This window comes from Mytilus galloprovincialis, chromosome 13, assembly GCF_965363235.1.
Source record: "Mytilus galloprovincialis chromosome 13, xbMytGall1.hap1.1, whole genome shotgun sequence".
NCBI classification, from domain to species: domain Eukaryota; kingdom Metazoa; phylum Mollusca; class Bivalvia; order Mytilida; family Mytilidae; genus Mytilus; species Mytilus galloprovincialis.
In genome coordinates this window covers 12,583,909-12,606,408 of record NC_134850.1, presented here as the reverse complement: position 1 = coordinate 12,606,408, position 22,500 = coordinate 12,583,909, and the positions used below count along the sequence as shown (strand labels likewise).

General features: G+C 31.4%; 1 pseudogene; it reads right to left on the bottom strand.

The window, feature by feature from the left end:
• The window catches only part of LOC143057711 (sodium- and chloride-dependent neutral and basic amino acid transporter B(0+)-like), a 30,746-nt pseudogene extending 12,018 nt beyond the window's left edge, over positions 1-18,728 (bottom strand).
• Positions 18,729-22,500: the final 3,772 nt, after the last annotated feature.

Here is a 22,500-nt window from a genome sequence, read left to right as displayed (position 1 = left end):
TACAAAATTTATCAGCAAAAATCTCCTGTAGTATATAATACTACTAATCACTACAAAATTTGTTTATAAGGGAGACAATCCTATTTCTGTAAAAAAAACTATCTTATCTCACTGTCAAGTCCAAGAGTAAACAACATAAAGAAAAACAAAACAGACCACAACTGAGGTAGTGGTAGGTTAGACAATGCCTCAGGGTAGGCTACAAAGGCTAATCCATAACCTGTAATAGAAAAATAGAATTAATGTATTGCATTTTGTATTAGAGGATTTTTGTTTGTTTAAAGATTTTGAACAAAGAATAATTTTTGAATTGTGTTTTATATCAAATGTTTTAAAGAGGTGAGACTCTAATAAATTATTTGTTGTTGTTGTAAAAGTCTCGGTGTTATCAAATTATTGTCAATAGACTTTAATCATCTTTAATTATAATCTTAAGTTAAATATCACTTTAAATTTTAAAATAGCTTTTATTACAAATAAAGACAAAGCATACTACAAGAAACAAGAGTGCACATGCTGAAATGTCTTCCCTTCTTTACTAATCATTGATATTATGTTGATAGTCCTAAATATCAAGCTTTATTACAACTGTCGCATAAACTTAACCAAGAAAACTAAACATTGACTTTTGAACCATCAAAATGAGGTCAAGTTCAGATGAACCATGCCAGGCAGGCATTTACAGCTAACAATGCTTCCATACAACAAATAAAGTGGACCAATAGCTATTGCTTAGTTTAAGTTTAACAGACCAAAACACAAAAACTTAACAATAACCACTGAACCATGAAAATGAGGTGAAGGTCAAATAAAACTTGCGCGACTGACATATAGATCATAAAATATGTCCATACACAAAATAAAGTTGACTTATTGCCTATAGTATTAGAAAAAAAAACAACTCAAAAAACTTAACTTTGACCACTGAACCATGAAAATGAGGTCAAGGTCAGATGACAACTGCTAGCTAGACATGTACACCTTACAATCATTCTATACACCAAATATAGAAGACCTCTGCATCCAGTATAAGAAAAACAGACCAAAACACTAAAACTTAACCACTGAACCATGAAAATGAGGTCAAGGTCAGATGACACCTGCCAGTTGGACATATACACCTTACAGTCCTTCCATACACCAAATATAGTAGACCTATTGCTAATATTATCTGAGATATGGACTTGACCACCAAAACTTAACCTTGTTCACTGATCCATGAAATGAGGTTGAGGTCAAGAGAAAACTGTCTGATGGGCATGAGGACCTTGCAAGGTACCCACATACTAAATATAGTTATCCTATTACTTATAATAAGAGAGAATTTAACATTACAAAAAATCTTAAGTTTTTTTTCAAGTAGTCACTGAACCATGAAAATGAGGTCAAGGACATTGGACATTTGACTGACGGAAACTTCATAACATGAGGCATCCATATACAAAGTATGAAGCATCCAGGTCTTCCACCTTTTCAAATATAAAGCTTTTAAGAAGTTAGCTATAGTGCCTAACAAGATTGTGTGAGGTAGACAAAATTGACCTTAAAACGATTGTATTGTCTTTTGATGTCCAAAAATAGGCAGATCGTACATATAAGGACTTTATCTAATGACTACATAAATTTGGGATTTATAATTATTATAATATTCGAATGAAACTGAAAAATGTATTTTTTTGTTAGGATAAACAACAATTTTACCTGGTGTAGCCGTGCGTAAAATGTTTTTCAGAATTTATCTTCGAAAAAATGGTGTTTTTAATTGAATAGAACGTACAAACAGTAAACTTTCTCATTTTTCTTCGCAATAGGCTTTCAAAAATATTTTATATAATGTGATTTCGGAAAATTATGTGAAAATATAAAAAGTGGCAATTGTTACCTTTCATACCTTAAGTTTCATTGATAAAACGTAATATGGACTGGTCCAGTGTCCAGTATGCAGGTCATTTAATTTACTGTTCACATTCACGTACGGTATGATTTAATCAATATACTCGTACGAAAAGCATGAACAGTTTGAAGGTAATCAAAAAGAACTTAATCCAATCAAATTGCATAAGATTCAATAACAATGTCCAGTCCACATTATAATAAGTAATAGGGGTAAACTGGGTAGCGAGAAAATGACAGATATTTCAAGTTGATATTTATGCAATAACGAATTAAAATTTGTCGACCAAAAGTTTTGCTACAATTTCAAAAATATATCGTTCTGTATTGGTATAGTTTTCGGACCTTTCATTGGCGTATTTAAAGCTATAAAAGTTTGTGCTTCAAAAGTTCACACAATTATTGACTTTATACAGAAAATTCGTCTTTATTAAATATTTGATAGGTCACAATTGGTACATGATTTTAAAGTAAAATTATTTCTTAAAACACTGCAAAAATTTTCATTCATATTGATAAAGTGGTATCGTCATAAAGTGCGCTGAAATGAACAGTGGTATAGCAAACATCAAATTCCCTCACAAAATGTTATCACACACTATCCCTATGTCGAGCTTTCTGCGACAAAAATAAAGTAATTTAAGGCAAACCATTTCTTTAACCAAAACAATTCCATAAGCTCTACAATGTTTTGAAAAGTAATGGTGTCAAAGTTCTCTCCATAAAAGAGATTAAAAAAGAAGAAAATATCTGCTAACCTCCCCTGGCAACTTCTGAGACTTCAAGTCCTGTTTTCTTAGCTAATGCTCCAAATGTTGTAAAGATGACAAAACCAGCTATTATACTGGTAACCAGATCCATAACAGCGATTAACATGGCATCACTATAAATATAAACAAGTGTATAAATAATAAGACATGGCTATTAAAACATACTATAAAGGCCCTTCAGATGAAGCTAGAAATTTAAGAATTTGTCAGACAAGAATGCCATGCTCAATCTTTGTAATTTTTGAGTTAAAAGGGACCTATTTCTAAAACAGTAAATGAATCACTGCCCTAATTCAAACTCTGTCTGCATGTTATAGTTTTAAGCATTGTGTATGTCTGCATGTTATAGTTTTAAGCATTGTGTATGTCTGCATGTTATAGTTTTAAGCATTGTGTATGTCTGCATGTTATAGTTTTAAGCATTGTGTATGTCTGCATGTTATAGTTTTAAGCATTGTGTATGTCTGCATGTTATAGTTTTAAGCATTGTGTATGTCTGCATGTTATAGTTTTTAGCATTGTGTATGTCTGCATGTTATAGTTTTAAGCATTGCGTATGTCTGCATGTTATAGTTTTAAGCATTGCGTATGTCTGCATGTTATAGTTTTAAGCATTGTGTATGTCTGCATGTTATAGTTTTAAGCATTGTGTATGTCTGCATGTTATAGTTTTAAGCATTGTGTATGTCTGCATGTTATAGTTTTTAGCATTGTGTATGTCTGCATGTTATAGTTTTAAGCATTGTGTATGTCTGCATGTTATAGTTTTTAGCATTGTGTATGTCTGCATGTTATAGTTTTAAGCATTGCGTATGTCTGCATGTTATAGTTTTTAGCATTGTGTATGTCTGCATGTTATAGTTTTAAGCATTGCGTATGTCTGCATGTTATAGTTTTAAGCATTGTGTATGTCTGCATGTTATAGTTTTTAGCATTGCGTATGTCTGCATGTTATAGTTTTTAGCATTGCGTATGTCTGCATGTTATAGTTTTAAGCATTGTGTATGTCTTCACGTTATAGTTTTAAGCATTGTGTATGTCTGCATGTTATAGTTTTAAGCATTGCGTATGTCTGCATGTTATAGTTTTTAGCATTGTGTATGTCTGCATGTTATAGTTTTAAGCATTGCGTATGTCTGCATGTTATAGTTTTAAGCATTGCGTATGTCTGCATGTTATAGTTTTAAGCATTGCGTGTCTGCATGTTATAGTTTTAAGCATTGTGTATGTCTGCATGTTAAAGTTTTAAGCATTGTGTATGTCTGCATGTTATAGTTTTAATTTTTAGCATTGTGTATGTCTGCATGTTATAGTTTTAAGCATTGTGTATGTCTGCATGTTATAGTTTTAAGCAATGTGTATGTCTGCATGTTATAGTTTTAAGCATTGTGTATGTCTTCACGTTATAGTTTTAAGCATTGTGTATGTCTGCACGTTAAAGTTTTTAGCATTGCGTATGTCTGCATGTTATAGTTTTAAGCATTGTGTATGTCTGCATGTTATAGTTTTAATTTTTAGCATTGTGTATGTCTGCATGTTATAGTTTTAAGCATTGTGTATGTCTGCATGTTATAGTTTTAAGCATTGTGTATGTCTGCATGTTATAGTTTTAAGCATTGTGTATGTCTGCATGTTATAGTTTTTAGCATTGCGTATGTCTGCATGTTATAGTTTTTAGCATTGCGTATGTCTGCATGTTATAGTTTTAAGCAATGCGTATGTCTGCATGTTATAGTTTTAAGCATTGTGTATGTCTGCATGTTATAGTTTTAAGCATTGTGTATGTCTGCATGTTATAGTTTTAAGCATTGCGTATGTCTGCATGTTATAGTTTTAAGCATTGTGTATGTCTGCATGTTATAGTTTTTAGCAATGTGTATGTCTGCATGTTATAGTTTTAAGCATTGTGTATGTCTGCATGTTATAGTTTTAAGCATTGTGTATGTCTGCATGTTATAGTTTTAATTTTTAGCATTGTGTATGTCTGCATGTTATAGTTTTAAGCATTGTGTATGTCTGCATGTTATAGTTTTAATTTTTAGCATTGTGTATGTCTGCATGTTATAGTTTTTAGCATTGCGTATGTCTGCATGTTATAGTTTTAAGCATTGTGTATGTCTGCATGTTATAGTTTTAAGCATTGTGTATGTCTGCATGTTATAGTTTTAAGCATTGTGTATGTCTGCATGTTATAGTTTTAAGCATTGTGTATGTCTGCATGTTATAGTTTTTAGCATTGCGTATGTCTGCATGTTATAGTTTTAAGCATTGTGTATGTCTGCATGTTATAGTTTTAAGCATTGTGTATGTCTGCATGTTATAGTTTTAAGCATTGTGTATGTCTGCATGTTATAGTTTTTAGCATTGTGTATGTCTGCATGTTATAGTTTTAAGCATTGTGTATGTCTGCATGTTATAGTTTTAAGCATTGTGTATGTCTGCATGTTATAGTTTTAAGCATTGTGTATGTCTGCATGTTATAGTTTTAAGCATTGTGTATGTCTGCATGTTATAGTTTTAAGCATTGTGTATGTCTGCATGTTATAGTTTTAAGCATTGTGTATGTCTGCATGTTATAGTTTTTAGCATTGCGTATGTCTGCATGTTATAGTTTTAAGCATTGTGTATGTCTGCATGTTATAGTTTTTAGCATTGCGTATGTCTGCATGTTATAGTTTTAAGCATTGTGTATGTCTGCATGTTATAGTTTTAAGCATTGTGTATGTCTGCATGTTATAGTTTTAAGCATTGTGTATGTCTGCATGTTATAGTTTTTAGCATTGTGTATGTCTGCATGTTATAGTTTTTAGCATTGCGTATGTCTGCATGTTATAGTTTTAAGCATTGTGTATGTCTGCATGTTAAAGTTTTAAGCATTGTGTATGTCTGCATGTTATAGTTTTAAGCATTGTGTATGTCTGCATGTTATAGTTTTAAGCAATGTGTATGTCTGCATGTTATAGTTTTAAGCATTGTGTATGTCTGCATGTTATAGTTTTAAGCATTGTGTATGTCTTCACGTTATAGTTTTAAGCATTGTGTATGTCTGCACGTTAAAGTTTTTAGCATTGCGTATGTCTGCATGTTATAGTTTTAATTTTTAGCATTGTGTATGTCTGCATGTTATAGTTTTAAGCATTGTGTATGTCTGCATGTTATAGTTTTAAGCATTGCGTATGTCTGCATGTTATAGTTTTTAGCATTGCGTATGTCTGCATGTTATAGTTTTAAGCATTGTGTATGTCTGCATGTTATAGTTTTAAGCATTGTGTATGTCTGCATGTTATAGTTTTTAGCATTGCGTATGTCTGCATGTTATAGTTTTTAGCATTGCGTATGTCTGCATGTTATAGTTTTAAGCATTGTGTATGTCTGCATGTTATAGTTTTAAGCATTGTGTATGTCTGCATGTTATAGTTTTAAGCATTGTGTATGTCTGCATGTTATAGTTTTAAGCATTGTGTATGAATTTCATTAGTTTGTAGCAATGTTTATGAGTTTCATTAAATTTGGATGCGGCAAGCTACAAAATTGGAAAAGGTAATAGTTAACTATAATAAAAATAATTACCAAAGAATAACTGACCATGTTACTTACATTTACATCTCATTATATTTGATCAAATAAATAAAGACTTAAATTTTCTGTCAAAGAAAACGAATCTTACCCATATACATTGTTACTAAATTTGTTGTAACTTCCAAACATTATAATTCCACCAAACGATACACTGAGAGAGAAAAACATCTGTCCTGCTGCAGCAACCCATACCTATAATAAATAAATGTATTTTAGAAAAAAATATCAACTGTGATGTTAATGCTGTGGAAGGCCCAAAAATATATTGTTCTTTGTACTAAAATGACATGCTTTATAGAGGAATTTGACATAGTTCTTCAGGGAGACATACCACCTTATTACAGTTTCCCCTCCAAAATATCATTGAAAAATCTCAAGCTGAAATGCTAATTGCCCCAGCATTGAAGTCAATTTCAATTTAAAAAGATTTACAAATTAATCTTAAGGAGGTACCAGATACCTTGACTAAAAAAATCCTTGGATATATAGCAGTTAGACAAACACTAATTCTGATCATTCAGGACCTAAGTCCGAATATTTCCTTAACATAATACAACATTATTAAAACATTTAGCTGACTTTTACTGAGTTATCTGCCTATTGTGTTAGGTACCAACTGAAAAGAGTTACAAATCAATATAGAACTTCTCAATTGTAGGTACCCATGGTATAAAAAAAGACTATAATTAATTGACAAATACAGGGAATTGAATTTAAAACATAATTCCACCTTATGTAATAATGCTGTATTTTGATTGGATGAGAAACATGGTATTTTTCACCAATTTCTATATATTGAGACTTTCTTTTCTCTGCCGGGGTAATTTGCCATTAGGGAATTCCATGTGCCGGGGTATTTGCTAGCAAATACCATGGCAGATGGGAAATACCCTAGCAAATACCATGGCAGATGGGGAATACCATGTCTAAAAATAACTCAATGAATTATTTTCTATTCTAATATGACAAATTCATGGTCATTCTAAATATATGGTTCCAGATGAAATATTTAGGATAAAAAGCATCATTATTGAATTTGGAGCGAATGACGTAAAAATTCCGGGAATGACGTCATAAATAAAACTCAACGGAAACGAATTGTCAACCGGTCACATAAAACTGGAATCCACTTGTATTACGCTTCACTGAAACTGATGAACAAATTGAAGTAGTCAGCCGAGAACCAGCTTATTATTATTATAAAAAGGGAGATATATATACAGTTAGTGACTGCACATAAAAAAAATGATAAGAAAGGATTATACGGTCAATGCAATTTGACTGCGCAAAGAGCACAGCTACAGTGTATACAAAATTTATACATTCAAGTCGAAATTTCATATGATACCTGATTATAATAAACTTTCTGAGGTGGAACATTCAGTGGAATTAAACAATTATATCATGCTTACAAGGGGTATTTGCCATGTTTTGAGGTAATCAAATTTCCCTCGCCTAACGGCTCTGGAAATTTGTACCTCTCAACCGGTATTTTTGGCAAATACCCCTTGTAAGCATGATATATTTGTATAAAATTCAGTACAATTGTCTATGAGATAATGACCAAAATTTCTGTCAGTATATCTTACAATCATGACTCATATATACCTTCAGATCTGCAAGTTTGGACCATTCAGGTATCAAAAAATATTTTACTCCATCAATAGCCCCATCTAGTGTAGCTCCTCGTATCAACAAAATCAACAAGATAACATATGGGAATGTGGCTGTGAAATATACTACCTGAAAAGGTAAAAAATATTAAGTACAAGTCTGCCTAAAAATGTCATTCAAGGTTTGAAAGCCTCAAAATAATTTCATATTTTGTTGAAAATGCAAAGGTATATAAAAAGCTACCTATCATTTCTTTTTTAAGCCTAGGTCATAGGAAACAACCTCCTATATGAAATGCATCCAAATTGAATATATGTTAAATGAAATTGGTTGTCCTGTACAACTCTTGAAACTATTATCTCAAAATGTTACATTCAGTGGCAACCATTGACAGTATTCCATGGTAATAACAGAATACATGCTGGTAATCGATCTGTGCTGATAAAGTAAAACCATGGAAGTATTATATTGACAGGAACTCCAACAAGGGAATTCAAACGTTTATAGTGCAATGCGCTAAATCGTTAAGTATCTGTTAATCAACTCAACATGTCTTATGGATGCATGGGTTCCCATCAATTTTTTGGAACCTCGTAAATGATCGTAATTATGGAACATACCAAAATAACTGGATGTGTACTTAATTGTCAAGGAAATGACATTTACCGACCATGTGAATGCCATTTACCGACCATGTGAATGACAAATATGTCAGAATTTATGGGTTTTGCTGCTTAACAACAAATTTTAAAAAAAGGAAACAAAATCCCCGCGACGGTTAAATCAAATAAAAAAAAACATAAAAAACCTGAGGACTAAAAAACTCAGAAGCCATAAACATTTCAGTATAAGTTACAATAAAATTTAAAATAGGATTTTTATTCATTAGAGGGCTGTTGGCTAATCACCCGTCACTGTACATTTTAATTAAGCTTGAAAATCATAAAATTCTCATGTAAAATAAACGGAAAAGTTAATTATCATTAATTATTATTGATATTTCCGAACTGTTAAGCTTTTTTAAAAACACATAAATAAATTCTAATGTGGTTTCCATGATAAAAAAAATTAATTAAACTGCTCAGCGCCTATTAAAGTGGTCGTTCTTTAAATCTATTCAGAAATATTTAAAGCCATCCGCAAAAATAAATATGTCAGACATCAGAGTATTCTCAGACTAGGTTGAATGTTAAGGTTTGTTTACAACGAATTATCATAAAAGGTGTAAAAATTCATCTGCATGTCTCGTAACCTGGTATTGGTATGAAGAGGACATCACATGTGTGTAATTATTACAGTGACTTGACTGTTAGTGTTGCTCTCCACCAATTGCAACTCATTAAAAATTTTGACCAAATTGCAATTTGTTTTATTAAACCAAATTGTTCAACTGGTCAGAATATTGAACAAATTGTTCAGTCAAAATGTGAAGGTGCAAGGTGATAAAATAAAATATATTTACAATCCTATAAGACTTTAACTCCACTTTAATGATGTTGTGACAAAATTAGTTTATCAGTTTGTATAGTTATATTATATTCATTTCCATGCTGAAGGGGAACTGTTATAAAATTTAAAATAGGATTTTTATTCATTAGAGGGCTGTTGGCTAATCACCCGTCACTTTACATTTTAATTAAGCTTGAAAATCATAAAATTCTCATGTAAAATAAACGGAAAAGTTAATTATCATTAATTATTATTGATATTTCCGAACTGTTAAGCTTTTTCAAAAAGCTTATATAAATAAATTCTAATGTGGTTTCCATGATAAAAAATATGAAATGTTTTAATTCACATAATGTCTGATTCTTATAAATATAGAATACTTTTAGAAAGAAAAACTATATGAAAGCTTAGTTTGGACAATTTAATAGCAATTCAAAATAAACAGTTACCCTTCAGCATGGAAATGAATATAATATAACTATACAAACTGATAAACTAATTTTGTCACAACATCATTAAAGTGGAGTTAAAGTCTTATAGGATTGTAAGTATATTTTATTTTATCACCTTGCACTTTCACATTTTGACTGAACAATTTGTTCAATATTCTGAACAGTTGAACAATTTGGTTTAATAAAACAAATTGCAATTTGGTCAAAATTTTTAATGAGTTGCAATTGGTGGAGAGCAACACTAACAGTCAAGTCACTGTAATAATTACACACATGTGATGTCCTCTACATACCAATATCAGGTTACGAGACATACAGATGAATTTTTACACCTTTTATGATAATTCGTTGTAAACAAACCTTAACATTCAACCTAGTCCGAGAATACTCTGATGTCTGACATATTTAATTTGCGAATGGCTTTAAATATTTCTGAATAGATTTAAAGAACGACCACTTTAATAGGCTCTGAGCAGTTTAATTAATTTTTTTTATCATGGAAACCACATTAGAATTTATTTATGTGTTTTTAAAAAAGCTTAACAGTTCGGAAATATCAATAATAATTAATGATAATTAACTTTTCCGTTTATTTTACATGAGAATTTTATGATTTTCAAGCTTAATTAAAATGTACAGTGACGGGTGATTAGCCAACAGCCCTCTAATGAATAAAAATCCTATTTTAAATTTTATAACAGTTCCCCTTCAGCATGGAAATGAATATAATATAACTATACAAACTGATAAACTAATTTTGTCACAACATCATTAAAGTGGAGTTAAAGTCTTGTAGGATTGTAAGTATGTTTTATTTTATCACCTTGCACTTTCATGACTTGACTGTGGTTTTCTACAGCAGTTGGTTCAAATTTCTGACCAGTTGAACAATTTGATTTTATAAAACAAATTGCAATTTGGTCAAAATTTTGAATGAGTTGCAATTGGTGGAGAGCAACACTAACAGTCAAGTCACTGTTACATCTTTTAGTCTTAAAACATATTTGATAAATAAGTTAATGTCATTTTACGAAATTTTAAGATAGATAAAACCATAAATCTTTGTGTTACACTTGATAAGAGTTTACAATCTTTAACTTGAAATTTGAGTTATCTGCCACCATCTGGCACAATACATGTGCATCATATTATTTTCTAAAAACACTCTACTTCAGACTCGTGTGATTTTTATAAAAGTATATTTCCTGATTTCCTAGTTCTATTGATATAAACATATCAAACAAAACTAAAAATAATCTTAACTTCTTTCCGAATACAATTAATATTCTTTTGTCATTCTGTTAAATATGGACCGAATTTTTACATTGTTTCAGCTGTAGTCTTTATTCATGTAGCGATTCGCAAAAAGCCACAGGAGTTTCAGTGTTTATTTATATTGGTAGGTAGATAAGACCTTTGATAACAGATCACGTGATAGTACCAGTTTCTGTAAACTTAACAGGCGACAGCGGCATCGCAGATACCCCACAAAAGAGTTATCATGTACTTGACAAACTTAGTCATAACCTTTTATTTTTCTGAAGAAATCTGTGGGATGCAAATGTGCTATTTTTTCGTTGGGGTTCCTGTCAATGTAAAACCTAATTTTCTGGCAAAAATAAACAAATCTTGTTAGCTAAAATTAGGAATGAGCAAATAATTACTGCTGATTAAAATATCCATTCATTTCAAAACAAATGTATAAGTTTGTAAGGCAAATCATGGTTAAACAAACAAATATAAATAAGATCACACACACTTCCATTTCAAAGGTGCTCTATCAAATTATACAGTCTTACACACAAAATATAAATAAGATCACACACACTTCCATTTCAAAGGTGCTCTATCAAATTATACAGTCTTACACACAAAATATAAATGAATGTGCTCTATATTATTAGACATTGACTTACATACACATATATTATAAAACTTACTTTTCCTGATGACTTAATTCCCCTTACTAAACAGAGAACAACAACAATCCACGACAACAGTAGACAGAGTGCTAACTTCCATTGTGGATTTCCTGTGTCAGGATAGAAATCGTCAGCCTTGTTTATTACGGTTTTACTGAAAAAGAAATTCTTCTTGGAATAAAGGTCTTCCCTTTCATGAATGTGACCTACCGAATTAGACTATTTACCGGATTTGTTATAACATGAGCAACAGGATGGATGTCACATGTGGAGGAGGATCTGCTAACCCTTCCAGAGCACCTGAGATGACCCCTAGTTTTTGGTGGGGTTCGTGTTGTTTATTCTTTAGTTTTCTATGTTGTGTCATGTGTACTATGGTTTGTCTGTTTGTCTTTTTCATTTTAAGCCATGGTGTTGTCAGTTTATTTTCGATTTATGAGTTTGACTGTCCCTCTGGTATCTTTTGTCCCTCTATTTCAAACTAGTTCTATCAAAACCTTTTTTTTTATTGGGGGGGGGGGGGGGCTGTTTTATTAATAGCTAAACTGTTGTAGTTGTACAAAATACAACTTTTACTTTTAAACAATTTAAAAAAGTTCTTTATATTACAAAAATAAAATTTCATGACCCTAGACATATCAATTTTTTAACCTGTGTAAAAAAAACTTTTTTTTTTTAAAGCAGATTTGAACTGGTAGAGCTCAGTTACTGTTACTGTTAAATTTATAAAATTGAACTTCCATTATGACCTTGAATACTATGACCTACTCAAAATACAGCTGTGCTACAGGTACTGGTATGTGACATTAGTACAGTTAAATCCCTGGTCAGACAATATAGAATCTGTCGCGTTCAAAAAACATCTACACGCTTTGTTATCGGTTAATAATTGTGTAATGTTCATAGAGCAATAGTCTAATTTCTGTGTCAACTGCTCTACACATCCTAATGGTAACCATTCCTGCAACACAAAAATCGTTGGGTCAATTACAGCTACCCCGGTATTTATTTTTGAAAGAATGGTTATATAGTAAGACAATTGTGATAATGATGGTTGATTAGTTTTTAACATCCAGTGGCAAATATTACTAAATATCCTCAGGTAAATAAGGAAATTTCAAATACCAGCTTGTTTCTAATATTTCCACACTTGCCCTTGGCAGAACACTAAAACTATGAACAATTAAGTTTTAAACCCTGTGTAAGTTTATCGTTTATAACTTTACATGTTTTATGGCAGAGCCTCTTATAGCTGTCATTTTTTAAGACTGTAGCTATAGGATAACCTATAATTGATTATATATGTCCACATTATGTTCATTTATATGGTGGATATTTGTCTCATTGGCAATCATACTTAAAAAAATAAAAGTGCACGTCCAAAGCTTTTACTGTGAAGACTTTATTAAATAAAGTTTAATCATTACTTGAAAATGTACATAAATCAGACCATCCATTTTCTCATATTGATTGTTTTACTTTTATCATTTCGGGACCTTTTCCAGATAACTATGCAGTATAGGAACCCTTGTTGAACTATCGCTATTAATTTCTGTTTCATTTGGTATTGTGGATAGTTCTTATTTTACATTGTGAGAAATAAATTGATAATAAGGCCAAAATATAAAATATGTGTTTCACCTCCCCCCAAACCCAGGTAAAAAAAAATCAAAATTATTTTTATTCCAGAAAATAATTTGTTTCCAATTTTGAAAAGGACTTGAAAGCAAAAGGATTGATAATCTAAATAAATACTCAAATTGAACACAAACAACTGATAAGTGGCCTCAACTGGACAAGTCAAACCATTCATGTAACCATGCTATGACTTCCAGTTAAAAAAATTAGCCTGCCTTCCTGATCTGTTTACAAAGGGTAGACCTGGGGAGTGGAAACAAACATTCTTTTAAATATGGCCTAATACATATCTTATTTTTAAATTAAAAAAAATGAATCAAATTTTGAACAATAATGGTTCCATAGAGTTTATATTGTCCATCTTGAAATTGTTCCAAACCCTTAGACCATACTTACATCTTCACAAACAGTCCATGGTAGAGTTTTCTGCATGGAGGAGAAAAAGTAGATCAGTGTATAGGCCATGATCACATTATAGTAGATTGCAACTACTAAGGATATTAGAGCCATAGATATACCAATACCTGCAATGTTAATACATTTGTTTGTTATTTATATTTAATATGAAATAGATTATTTTATAACATGAAGAAATTGAACATATTTTGTATTATGTAACAAGTTTTTGTTACGTTTGTACAAAACTCATCATTTACAAGACATTAAACCTGTATAAAATTTAACAACTATAGTTATCTCACATTTAGAAATGAAAATTTTAAATGTATTTCAGATACTTCAATATTACATGTACCAGCAAACGTTTCTCGTCAGGTGTGGAAAAACAATATAAGTGTTATATCAATAGGCAAAATAAGATCAAAATGAAAAAAATAATTCTAGGTTGCCAAATTCCACATTGAATTGGTTTTTGTAGGTGGATTAAAACCCTATTTTCATTTCTTACATACATCACATACTGTAAACATACTTGTTTAGGAGCATACTTGATTTCCAGTTCAAGCCCATATTGCAATTTTTAAATCTCACTTGGTTTAATTAAATAAAACCAAAGTTAACCTATTTCAAAGATTGAAACACTAACTTTAAATTAAACAAATAATAAAAAACCATTAGTGATTTTTCTCCAAACCAAACAAAAACTCTTTTTATAATTACCTTTAGCACTGGGGTTCATTTTCCAAACCCCTGTTGGTCCTAAACCAGAGAACTGACCCATAACTAACTCCATGAAGTACATGGGCTTTCCTATCAGAAACTGTAGGACTAAATAAGCAATCAGGAAGGCAGCTGAAATTAAGAAAAAAATGTGAATAAAATTCTCAAAAATTAAGATATTATATGATTGTTTGTTTGTTTATTGGACTGAAAATTTGTATGCAAGTAACCCATCTTGCTGCCACAGTTGTGGACCCTTTGTGCACAGATCAGATATTGAAAAGATTGTCATCTGCAACAGTCAAAGAAGTTGGAAGATTTTTTCATTGACTGATTGAGTTTTTCCACAAAAATCTTTTTACTAATAAAACAATAAAACAATTTACAATATAGTTTTATCTATGATATGAAATCCAAAACTAGAATTTGTCTCTGTTTATAAGTGTGTCACATTCTCATCATCAATCTTTGGTGTCATGTGATGATGGTAAATTATACATTAATATGTGAATGGCATACAATACCAAGATAAACAGGGGATGCTGATACTTTATAATGATTCCATGCATTATGCATTTTTGCCTATAGAAAAAACATAAATACTCAACAAATAAAAAAATTAGAGTATAAATCTCTATTTTCTAGCAAGAATCTGGCAGCTAATGATGCTTTTATCATTTAGCATGTTTAGTTTCCTTACAGACTAACAGTAAATCGTTTCTTCTATAAATTTTGGCTTTGTGAAAGGGTTAAAAAGAGGTATGTCAGACAAATTAAATTTGTTATTTACTAATTCAGTTTAAGTCAGACTTTTGGTTAAAATAACTTGATTCTGTCTATGTATCTATTACAAGCTAGAAGTTTAATGAAAAACCTGCAGTGTGAATGTGTTAACCATAATTTACATATACATGTATCTAGTCTACATGTTCTTACTGTTTTCTTGTCAAATCATTTAATATTATACAAAAATTAATCTTTACATTGGTATGTTTGAATTCAATCAGTTTTCACATTGGTAACACATGTACTTGAAAGACATGTCATTAAAGTTGTCTACATTTCAATTTACAAAACATTTTCAAAGATTTCTTTCAGTGAGTCATAACTATACAATGTAAAAATATACACCCAGTTATAGTTATGAAGCAGTAAAGATCGATCAAATTTTAAATAATGGGTAAAACATGATTGTCTTTTAAAAATAAAATTCTAATATGACGTGCTTCTTTAGCTTTGTAAAGAAACCATACTTTATTATCCAATAAAATTAGTTTACACATGCGTATATTGACTACGGTAGAAAAATAAATTTCGTCAAATTGGTATGCATTTAATGTATTTCCTTAAATTAAAGCACTTTCAATTACTAAAATGATACACATTTTGTTACTAATACTTTTACAATAACAACAATGTGTTACAATTCGTAATTGTCATATTTGACCTACATGTAGATACCACAACGTTCATGTTGGCTGTTCTAACTACAAAACCCCTCCCTCTGAAAAATATGTTTCATCTCTCCTGTTAAAAAGGCATGTCATTGTATATAATAATTTCATTGAAACATATGTTCCGACGATAAAATATAAAATAAAGTATAGGTTGTTATTACTGTTGTACTGAAATGACAAAATTGTTTCATATTTCTGATAAAATGGATTGACCCTAGCAGGGAATCGAACCCCATTCTCCTATAAAAAGAAATAGGCGTAATTACCAATATACCACCAAGGTTTCCAATCCATTTTACAAATGCAACAAGATTGTCACCCAGTATTAATTTTAATCATCATGTTATACAGCATTTGAAACCGTCAGATGCACAAAGGGCACCAACTTTACAGGTGTAGCCACCGCAAGTATAAATGGAGATCTGTCAAACTGAAAGGGCCCCTCCTGCCAAGTCTCGAATGTCAGCAAAACTTTATCAAGGAATCCTCTATCAGATATGAACATATTTACCAATGCTACAATATTAACCGGCGGAATATTTACGATTAATTTAGTAAATAAAGACCTACCCGATTCTCCTTGTGCGTCCACCGCCATTGACAACTGACTTGAAAATGTGCGTGTCAGAAATTGACCTCAAAGGAAAAGACTGTTGTAATATAACTTTTCTGTTATATTGTGACACAAATAGTGTTTTAGTTAATAAATTAATTTGTTAATTTCTGTTTCAATTTTGAATTTTAGAAATTAACAACTTTGCGAAATTAAACTGGTTTGAACTAGTTGGATAAAAATCGACAGGGAGGTTGTTGGAAGTGCCTACACAAATACTGTGCACCTATACACAGTGAACATAGAAATTACTGTAATTGTCCTAATCAGAATCGAAATAATTGATGCCAGCTATACTTTATTGTAGTTTTAACATGGGTAGGCATTATATTCGTGTTATTTTAGCCCTCGCTATCGCTCTGGCAAAAATAATCATGAATATAATGCCTATCCATGTTAAAACTACAATAAAGTATAGCTGGCATCAATTATTTCTTAAACACCATAAAAACCAATCAACTTTTAGTCAAACAAAACCTGTTGAACCAGTTATTGCCAGTACATTTATTCTTTAAAATATTCAACTCCTTTAATTTAACCTTACATGTATATGAGATACAGGGGTGTGGAAATGCTATGTCTGACTCGCCCGACTCGTACATTTGAACAACCGGACAAGTAATTATTTTTGTCTTGGTTGCCTGTGGACAAGTAAAAAAATTCCAATCCAACAAAAACATAAAATTAATTTCAAAACGTATAAAACGTTTAATTTATGTGAAAGAAACCAATTTTCAGGAAGTAAAAACATCAATGTTCATGACGACAAATATTACATAATAAGACCGGAAATAGATCGATTACTAAAATAAATAAAAATAAGTATGCGAACCCGAGTGCATTGGCTTTGTCCATTGACCCGGGATCGTCGATTAGGTTTTATCCATCATTTAACGGAAGTGTCATTTCTTTAAATTTTGTATCGAGATTCAGATTGATAAATACTTAATAAAAAGGTGGGCAAGCAAGACAAAAAGAGTCATGAGTCGAGTAGAAAACCTTAAATGCAAATGGAGGACACAGAGTATTTAAAAAAAAAATGGAAGCGAGAATTTCAGACATCGTGGATATCAGATTGCCCCAGGCTATCTATGGAAATTCGGAAAATAAATTAAGTTTTTGTCTTATTTATAGATGTTTTATTATTTGTTGTCAAAGTGGAAAATAAAAGGGAAGCATTAATTGCCCATCAACAAATGATCAAGACAATAATAAATAATCAAGAAAAGACAAGTGTGTCAGTTCAAAGAAACACCACAAAATCAATAGTTTATCTATTATTTAGTTTACATTTCTTCAATCACTGTCCTCAAATTTAGTATATGTACCTATTGACTACAATTTTTATTCAAAAAATGCTGCAAAATTGTCCTTTACATGTCATTTCATTGGTTGGTTTGCTGTTAGGTTTCTGTCCCATTGATGTCAACCCATTTCCTACTTTCCTAATTTTTTACAGATATATACAAATATATTTCATTTGTTTGTGATACACAACAGTGCTAAGTAAGAATCATATATTAGCTAACAAGAAATACTTCAATATTTATTGGGATCATCAGGGCAAGTAAATTTTTTTCCGGACAAGTAAAATTTTAGGTTTCACTTGCCCGGGGACAAGTGCTCACAACAAAGATTTCCACACCCCTGAGATACATATTATTAACTATTACTGTATTCATTTATTTCCCCCATACATTTCAGCTGTTAAAATGATTGTAATTATTAGGTAAGAGTAGATTCTTCAAATTGACAATGACAATTTACCCTGATTGACCGTCAGTCAACTGTGGTAACTTCTTTGTAAAAAAGAACATTGGGGTCATGCGATATCTTAACATCTAGATCATTGATTATCATTTAGTGTTTTAAAATAAGCGCTCAGATATATTTCACTTAACTATATTTACTATGTTAATTTAAATCAGCCATCAATGTGTCAATGGTATAGTTCTTTTTATCATTTAATTAAAGTAAGATTTAACTGCTATAAACATAAATAACAGTAATCATGGTAATACCTCCTCCATTTTCATAGGCCAGGTAAGGGAAACGCCATACGTTTCCTAATCCAACAGAAAGTCCAATACAAGATAGAATAAACTCCCATTTGGAGCCCCATTGTCCTCTATCTTCAGTATCTTCGTCAACATTTACATCAACATCTCCATTCCTTTCTTTTATGCCATTTTTTATATTGTAGCTATCTTTTGTGTCTAACTGCAATTAAAAAAGTAGAAAATAGGCTTTAATAAATAAATCAGATTCTTCTAGTCTTGATTAAATTGAGAAAAGTTAAACAGCTTGTTAAATAGCAAGATGCTAAAATAAATGAGCATATCATCTATAAAAAATGCTAAGTGCTTCCTCCTACACGTGCATTAAGTTAAACATTTAACAAGTCCTAGAAAAACAAACATGTTGTATAACTGGTTAAAAACTTGACAATATCACAATGCACAAGTTGTTTTACCTGCCTTCTAATACAATAATACATACTATAAATGTTTATGCCTACCCCAACACTTGCCATTTGTTTTGCTCATATTGACAATGACATTATGATTTCTTTAATGAGAGATTCTAATGTTTTAACCACTTGCACCAGAACTTGTTTGGAAAATTACTTCTTTTGTGGTGACAAAAATGTGTTTTGTTTTTTCAAAGAACAGACCAACTTTGTAAAACAATATCATATAGACTATTATAGATAGAAGATGACATAACACTAAAATAAATTGTCTTACTAATATCAAGGTTGGTTTTGTTTTTTTTTTTGGGGGGGGGGGGGGGTATGGGACTGCATTGATTTTCCTATTAAGGATTTCATTTCCACTTTTCAATGCTTGGCAAAATTATCCAATCCTAGAGCATATCACTTCATGCAGACCTCAGATTCCCTCAGATCAGGGACTAAACTATACTTAAAGAAAGTCCATGCTCAGACGCAGACTCTGAATCCCTATAAAATGATATATACCGAAGGCCTTTTCTGCTATAAGAGATTACTGTATAACATGCACTTGAATACTGTCCTCGACTTTTTAGTTAAGAATATCCTTATTTGTTTTATAATATCAAAGATTACTATACAAATCCTTGATAATATGATGGTCTCCATGAGGCATGAGTTGCTTTGCAAAATTTCTATCAGACTATTATTACCGGAAGTTAATTTTCTAAAAATGAAAATGTAACGAGCACCAATATGTCAAAATTTCCGGAAAATGTAAAAATCTTTGTTAATACCGACTTCCTTCGTTATTAGAAATTAGTATGAACATATATATATCGCCAGAGACATCTCTGATATCGCTCATGTAAAATAATATAGAAAATATATTATACAACTGTAGCCATTGATTGAGTTGGAGGAGGGTTCTATCAGAAGTTCTAAAAACTTTAATCCGTGAATGCCACTATCTCAGGTAGTCCGAGATTATTCTGACGTCCAACGGCTGTTTTGCCAGACAGCCCGGCGTTGGACGTCAGGGTAATCTCGGACTATATCTCAAGGTGAGGGGCGGGGGGATAACCCGGATTTCCCATATACAAGTGATAGGACGTGCCACTGGAATCGGTCACCTTTTCAAGCTTGAAAATATGGCGGATCCAGGCCATGATTTTGGAAAGGGGGGGCGAAAGTGTTTAAATTCGCCGATGTAAAACTGATGTGTTTTGAGTCTGTGTAATTGAGAAAAAATATATTTTAGAAAAAAAATTGGGACTTTTTGTAATATGCACTTTTAAAACGATTCGTGGCGTGGAGCATGTATATTTTGTAGTTCCTGAAAAGTGTAAGGGTTGGACATTTTCGATGCTGTATTCTCCCTATTAATTGTCTATCATAAAATGATAGTACGTATTGAAAGCTATTTTCTGATAAATTTGATGTGTGACTTTTCTGTAAAAAAAAAAGACATGGAAAATTCTCGCTGGTTTGTTGTAAGTTAAGTTATCATAACCCCACAGATTTCTTGTTGTAAACAAGATATAAGTCGGGCTATTCGATGAAATTTACAATACGACGGACACGAGCTAAAAAAGATAAACAAGCAATATTTATCCAAATGATTGGTTGATATGTTTCACCCAACAAAATTAAGGGATTTGAGGAATTCCAAATTAATCAAAAGCTACGAAAGAGTCTGATATCATCGGACAACGAATTTATGAATAAAGGTAGAAAAATGTAGACATAAAGGCTACTATCAGCAGGCAGGTTGCAGTCTGGTCTTGAAAAAAGTATTCAATATATCAGTTCGGCGAAACAGACATTCCGGTCAGACATGGAAACCTCCGCCCCCCCCCCCAAAAAAAAAAAATACGCCCGTTTTTTATTCATCATGTTCATTTAATGCTTAATAATTCTGTTGTATATTCGTTTCTAATAGCAAAACAAAAAAAGGACAAGATTATTGTTTTCAATCCAGATACGGCCAGAATTTTTGTTAAATGCAAAAATCAGGGTCAATTTTTTATCTCTCAAATATCTCAGACTGCCTCCTCAAATCAAATGGTTCATACCTTAGACTTTAAATCTATCTAGAGCTTATACTGACTGGGGATAATAATATTCAGCTGCTATTTTAAAATACACTACCAATAATTTACCTATACTTTTTTGGTACATTTCTACCCTCGTGCATATCAGTACTGTTAGGAAAGACTGAAAACTTATAATGTTATACTTTCAATGAAATCAGTACTGATTTTGTCAGTACTGTTTTAGTACTGATTTTGACAGTACTGTTTTAGTACTGATTTTGACAGTACTGTTTCAGTACTGATTTTGACAGTACTGTTTTAGTACTGATTTTGACAGTACTGTTTCAGTACTGATTTTGACAGTACTGTTTCAGTACTGATTTTGTCAGTACTGTTTCAGTACTGATTTTGACAGTACTAAAACAGTACTGAGTTTGTCAGTACTGTTTCAGTACTGATTTTGTCAGTACTGTTTCAGTACTGATGTTGACAGTACTATTTCGGTATTGTTATTTTCAGTACTGTTTCAGTAGATTTGGTGTTGTTAATCTTTTTAACTTGAATGTGTATTGTTTCAAAAAATATTTGGAACTGAAAACTTTTAAACTCGGTAAGTATAGTATGCTACATTGTATATAATAATTTGTGGCATATTTTGTATCTTTTGTAGATATCTCTGATTAAGTGTTTATCATTAGAGAAGTTTTTACTATGTGCATCTCAGTACAATTGGTATCCAAATATAGGTTTGATAATTCTGTGACAATATTATTATTATCCTTTTTTAGCTGGTTACGTTTTTCTCTTAGACTATATCACCCTGCTGCGCAGTTTTTTTTTAGCGACGTGAACATGACCAAGGAAAATTATCAAGCTTACTCTCGTCTATCGAAATACTATTGAAGCGAAGGAGAAAACAACAGAAATGAAGCAAGATAAGCAGTTTATCGGATTTTACCCATTAGGAGCACCTGAATTCACTCCCGGTTTTTAATGGAGTTCGTGTTGTCTTTTATGTATTTTTCAAAGTGTTGTTGTAAATGCCCTTTTGTTTTGTGATTCTTTGCTTACTTCTTGATTTTGGTTGTGACTGTCTTTAAGTGTTTATAAAAATAATACGCATTAGGAGCACCTGAATTCACTCCCGGTTTTTAATGGAGTTCGTGTTGTTTTTATATATGTAATTTTCAATGTGTTGTTGTAAATGCCCTTTCGTTTTGTGATTCTTTGCTTACTTCTTGATTTTGATTGTGACTGTCTTTCAGTGTTTATAAAAAAAAAATACGCACTCGACATCAGGAAGATTCACACTGTGGTTCGAGGCTGATATTTTACAGTATCAATTGTATAATAGCGCATAATTTATATATATATCAAACAAGATTAGAATCTTCAATACTGTTCATTTTTTGGTATTTTGCTATTGCTTAAAATATGTTGTAATTAATGCAGTTATATGTTACTATGTGAGGCAATGCATTATAATCAACACAAAACAATCTTCTG